Here is a 6,393-nt window from a genome sequence, read left to right as displayed (position 1 = left end):
TTTTCTATCATAATAATAAATAAAAGGAAATATGCTGATTATATATAGTCATATGTCTGTGGTTCTTATTAAGCAGTTTTGAATTAATTGTCTTGTGGCTGTACCTTATAAGTAAAAATGGGACTGCTAACAGAGAAAGTTTAATTCCTTCAAGTCTTTAAAAACATTTTTTTGCCTCTTTACACTGGTTAATACTTGGTTAGAAAATTGAATAGGAGAAATAAAAGAGAATATTCTTGTCTTTTCATGCTCATAACAAGGAAGCACATAAAACATTACCATTATATATGAGGTTAGCTGTATGACCTTGTAGCTATGCTGTCAAACAGAGGAAGTTTCCTGCTTTGTTTTTAGTTTTTGTCATAAATGACCATTACATTTTGTAATTCTTTTTTTTGGTGTCCACTGAAATAATCATATGATTTTCCTCCTTTATTCATAAGATGAATGATATAAATTGATTTTTGAATTTTTTTGTTGTTAAAAGAAGTACTGGGGATTGAACCCAGGACCTCATGCATACTGAGCACATATTCTACCATGAGCTATAACCACTGTCCCCCAATTTTTGAATGTTGAAACAACATGAATTACATACAAGTATGAACTACATACTTGTGATAAAACCATGTAAGTATGATATATTGTCCTTCTTATATACTTCTTGCTAGATTCAATTTGCTAACATTTTGCTGCAGAACTATAAATGTATGTCAAGGGCATAGACTTTTTCTTTAAAGGAACAGATAATACTTATTTTCACTTAATGGGATTTAACTGCTTAACTTTGCTCTCCTAATGTAAAAGCAGCCATGGACAATGTAAGTCTGAATGGTTGTAGCTGGATTTAGTCTGTAGGTTGTAGTTTCTATCCTCACAATGATAGCAGCCTGTGGCTTTTTTTTTTTGTAATGTCTCTGCCATGATTATGTATCAGAGTTCTATTGCCTCATGAACTGATTGGAAAACATTTCTTCTTCACTTTTCTGAAGAGAATTATTCATTAGAAAATGTCTTCCTTAAAATTTGAGTAAGTTTAAAAGTGAAATTATCTGGGACTAGAAATGTTTTTTTAAGAAAGTTTTATAATTGGAATTTTAATTACTTTAATAGGTGAAAAGCTTAGTAATATGTAGAATGTGTGTCTATTTTAGCAAGTTTTGTTTCTTTGGAATTTTTTCCATGTCATTTTATGTTGTCAAATCTATTGTAATGTAACTATACACCATCACCTTAGAACCCTTTAAATGTCTACGGGATCTATTGTGATACTCTCTTTGATTTATGATATGTTTCTCTCTCTCATTTTTTAAATTAATTAATATATTTAAAAATTTATCAATTTCACTAATCTTTTTAAAGGACATACTTCTGACTGTTAATTTTCTCTGTTGTTTCTCTATTTTATATTCCATTGTCCCTGCTGTTATAGTCATCATGTCTTTGTCTCTACTTACTTTTGATTTAACTTGCTCTTTTTCTAGATTTTTAAGAAGGAACTCAAATAACTGTTTTTAACTTTTTTTAAAACTAATATAAGCATTGACTGTCATAAATCTTTTAAGCACAACTTTTAATGCATTCCTCAAATTTTTCTATTGTGTGTTTTTTATACTGGTTTTCCATCATCATACAGTTTGAACTATTCATACTCTATTCTTTCTTTCTCTCCTTCTTTCTTCCTTTCTTTCTTGAACCATGGGCCCCACAAAATTAGTTTTAGTTGCCAAATCTTGTGGATTTTATAAATCTTTCTGTTAATACCAATTTCTAATTTACCTTCATAATGATAAGAAAGTGTAATCTCTAAGTTTTCAATATTTTCAAATTTATGCAGATTTGTTTTGCTTCTATATATAAAAATAATATTTTCTGCACTTGTTAGATACGATATTGAAAAACATCAATAAAGTCAAGTTGGTTGATAGTGTTCAAATCTTTGTTATGCTTGCTGATACTTTATATTAAAAAATAAATTATTGAAAAAAATTCTTTCAATCACAAACCATGAATTTTAATCATTTCTTTCATATTTAACAACTGTATTTGGTAATTCCACATTTAACTAACATTTCAGTTCTACTTGTATCATACATTTTTACCAATTTTTGATGGGAGATTAGGCCTTTCTTTTCTCTTAGTGTGGGTCCACATTTTGGATTTGCAGATTATCTTTATAGCACAAACCACAAAATATACATCATGTTCAATTTCTATGCTCTCTTTCTTTAAAGAGGAATGATAAAGTAGAGGTATTATTGAATGCAGATCCCCTCTGAATGTTTACAATCTACATCCAGTCTTTTACAGTTTTTCTCACTCACACATCACTAATAGCATATTTTTCATTAACTTCTATTTATTGTATTTTACCAAATCATTCAAATCACATTTTTAAGAAAAAATGTTAACTTTTTCTTTCAAACTTTTATTTTGTCCCTTAATTAGTAAATATCACTGGTAAATGTAGTCAATATAAACATGTTTTGGAGCACATGGCTGCTTCTTGGTATCACAGTTTGATTTATGGTTACAAAAGTTGACAGTACATTAGAATTAGCCTTTTAAGGGAACTCTGTATGGCATGGAAATTATTAGTATGTTTTAGAGGAAAGAGGAAATTGTTGCTTAATTTAGCCAGTTAAGGAGATATCAGTTAAGAGAATTTCTGGAGTACTTTTAAAGAATGTTTCTAAGAGGAATAGAGATTTAACCTTTTTTTTTAAGTCCGTGAGAAAAATAATAGCCAACATTTAGATAACTCATAATTTGAAACAAGACTTGTTCTAAGTACCAAACAAAATGATTACATTTATTTCTCACAAGAGCATTTATAGAAAGACTAACTTACTTAATTTCACTCACCTAGTAGTTGGTAGAAGTAAAATTTTAATTTAGAGTTTGATTTCAGAGTTCAGTTTTTAAACCCCTAAAATAATACTGAAATTTATTTTTAATCATCTTTAAAAATTTATTCTGATGGAGTAAAATTTAAATTAAACTAAACAGTATATTCATACTAGAAGCTTGAGGAATGTTTCCTAAAAGAAAAAAAAATCTAATGGAATAGCATGAAGAATAATTAAATGTGGACCACCAGTATCAGCTGAACTCTTCAGGATTCCCTTCAGAATTCAACTGTAGAGCTTGAGCTATTACCCTCAGACAGCTGCAAAATCCTCAAAGCATAGTGGTTGCTGCTAGGCACTGAAGATCACATTAACAGGGCTAGCAGTGAGGGAATCTTATCTAGGAAATGGATAGACAATTTTAAAATATTTAAACTTTGGGTTGCATAACTAACATAAAAGGTAAATATTTATTCCAAAGCTACAATATAAAACCTTCAATATCCAAGAATTTCTCACTCCAACATGAGAAAAGTTTTATAATAAGATTCAAAGTAAACTGTGTGAAATCAAGTTTATAGATGTAAAAAATAAGTTATATACAATACAAGTGGGCAATCAAGTACTACCCTGACCCAAAGGCCCTGCTTCTAAATATTTTCAAGTGTATCTCTCTATAGTTGTTCACAATTTATGAAGGAAAAAATATGGTTACACTTTAATATATTTTTTTAAGTATACTATAAATAGAACTCAAGATATTTAGAGGCAAGAGTCAATCAGTGCTACTGAGGCATGAGAAGTTCAGAACTGTCAGAAAATATTTTGTACGAAAAAAGTGATATGAATAGAATTGTTAACGTGAATTGAAATCAGGCCAAATGACATGATAAGAAGTAGCAAAAAAATTTAACTTTATCGAGTTCTATTTTAAGATTTATCACATATTAATCATGGAATTAGGATGAATTACTTAAGTTTTCTAACTTCTGTAATTAGTAAAATTATATGATTGATTTGTAGCTTTTTTCAATCATATCTGTAATTATTTATAGTTGGAATAAAATCAATATCCATTTGTGATGAAAGTTATCAGCAAAGTGATAAAGAACAATGATTGAAAACCCACAGTTAGCATCATATTAAAAGGTAAAATATTGAATGCTTTCCCATAAAGACTGGGAAAAAGACAAGAATGCCCCCTCTTGGCATTTGTATCCAATATCATACCAGAGGTACTAGTTATTGCAATAAAAAGAAGAAAAGAAATCAAAGTTATTAATATTTTTTAAATTAATGATGAAATTTTTATTTTTAAATTTTTTAAACTTTTTTTATTGAGTTATAGTCATTTTAAAATGTGTCAAATTTCAGTGTAGAGCACAATTTTTTCAGTTATACATGAACATACATATATTCATTGTCACTTTTTTTTTTTGCTGTAAGCTACCACAAGATCTTATATATACTTCCCTGTGCTATACAGCATAATCATGTTTATCTATTTTACATATGCCTGTCAGTATCTACAGATTTTGAACTCCCAGACTATCCCTTCCTACCCGACTCCCCCTTGACAACCACAAGTTTGTATTCTAAGTCTATGAGTCTGTTTCTGTTCTGTATTTATGTTCTTTTTTTTTTTAACTTTTTTTAGATTCCACATATAAGCGATCTCATATGGTATTTTTCTTCAAAGTTATTAATATTTAAAAGAAAGAAGTAAAATTATCTTTATTGGCTCATGACATAATGTTTTAAAATAAAGTCTACAGAATATAGAAAGTGCCTAAGCCTATTATATGAATTAAGAATGGCTGCAGAATACAATACTATACAAAATGCAATTCTGTTATTACATACTGGCAACAAAACTTTCAAAATAAAAATTTTAAACAATTCTATTTAGGACAGCGTCAAATACGCTTAGCAATGCATTTAACAAAGAAGGTGCAATACCTCTATTCCAAACACTACAAAACTTTGCTAAAAGAAATCAAAAGCAGAAAGATGTAGATATATGGATGGATTGGAAGATTCAACATTGTTGAGATGTCAATTCCATAAAAATTGACCAGTAGATTCAAAGTAATCTCAGAAAACATTTTGAAGAAACTGATAAGCTTAGTCCAATATTTTATGAAGTATAAATGATTCATAATATCAAAAGCAATCATGAAGAAAAAACAATATTGAGAATAATATTTCTTGATCTCAAGACTTAGAAATCCTAGAAATAGACCCATACTTATATGGTCATTTGATTTTTGGAAAAAAGTCACCAAAGTAATCCAAATTATTCAAAGTAATTTCAAGAAACGGTGCAGGGGAAAACTGTATCTTCATATAAAGAATATCATACTGGGCCCCTACCTCAAATTATACTTAAAAACTATTTTGTCAGTCTACAACATGCATTTCCAGCTTTCTGGATCATGATAATAGTTCTCTCGCCACCTGCCACTTTGCTTACTTTAAATCTAAGTATGTCAACCCTGACATTAGCTAGGATTTCTGCAGAAGAAAAAGAAGTAAGAGGAAGAAGAGAGGAATAGGAAAAAGAGGAGGAAAGAGAAGAGTGGGAGAAAGTAAATAATCACAAATTATGGCAGACAGTATACTAAAAGTAAAAAGGTGTATTAAATGTACTTGTTTCACAAATAACTGAAAAGAGAACCCATATATTTGGGAGATTATTGAAGATGAATGTAATTAAAACATTTGGATTAAGAATACATAAAATATATCTATAAAACAATAGGAAATCATTAAATTATATCAAATGTAAATGGAAGTCACTGATAAAAAATAATTTTTTTAATTAGGGAAGTGTAAATCTGAGATTTGCAGATACTAATATATATGAAATAAATAAATAATAAGTTCATACTGTATAGCACAGGGAACTATATTTAATATTTCATAGTAACCTATGGTGAAAAAAATTTGAAAATGAATATATGTATGTTCATGTACGACTGAAGTATTATGCTGTACACCAGAAATTGACACAACATTGTAAACTGAGTATACTTCAATAAAATACATATGTACAAAAAAAAATAAGAAGCAAGTTCATGACAATCTGTTCCCAAATTTTGAAAGTCCATTAATATACAAGTGTTTATCATCATCTTCACTGCTTCCAAACAGGTCCAAAGCTATTTGCACTTGTGTACCCTCCTAACTGGCATTTTTCTTTTATCTTTGCCCTCCTGGAATCTTTTCTCAATATAGCAGCCAGAGGTGTCCTTCTAAATGTCAAGTAAGATCCTATCAGTCCTGTGTTTAAAATCCTATAGTGGATCCCTAGCTCATTCAGATGAATACCAAAGCCCTTAAGATAGTCAGCAAGATCCAAAAGAAGTCCCTTGTTATTCTTTTGCTCTCTGTTCCAATTATCCCGTCTCAGTCACAGCCATACTGGCCTCCTTTCTTCCTCAAAAACAAGCACATAAACAAAAACCCAGGAACACTCCCTCTTGAGTTCACTTGCTCTTCCCTACATCTAGCATGTGTTCCTCCTAGATAACTAAATTGCATG

The sequence above is a fragment of the Vicugna pacos genome, chromosome 8 (genome assembly GCF_048564905.1).
Source record: "Vicugna pacos chromosome 8, VicPac4, whole genome shotgun sequence".
NCBI lineage: Eukaryota > Metazoa > Chordata > Mammalia > Artiodactyla > Camelidae > Vicugna > Vicugna pacos.
The sequence above is the reverse complement of the archived record's forward strand: the minus strand, read 5'-3'. Positions refer to the sequence as shown.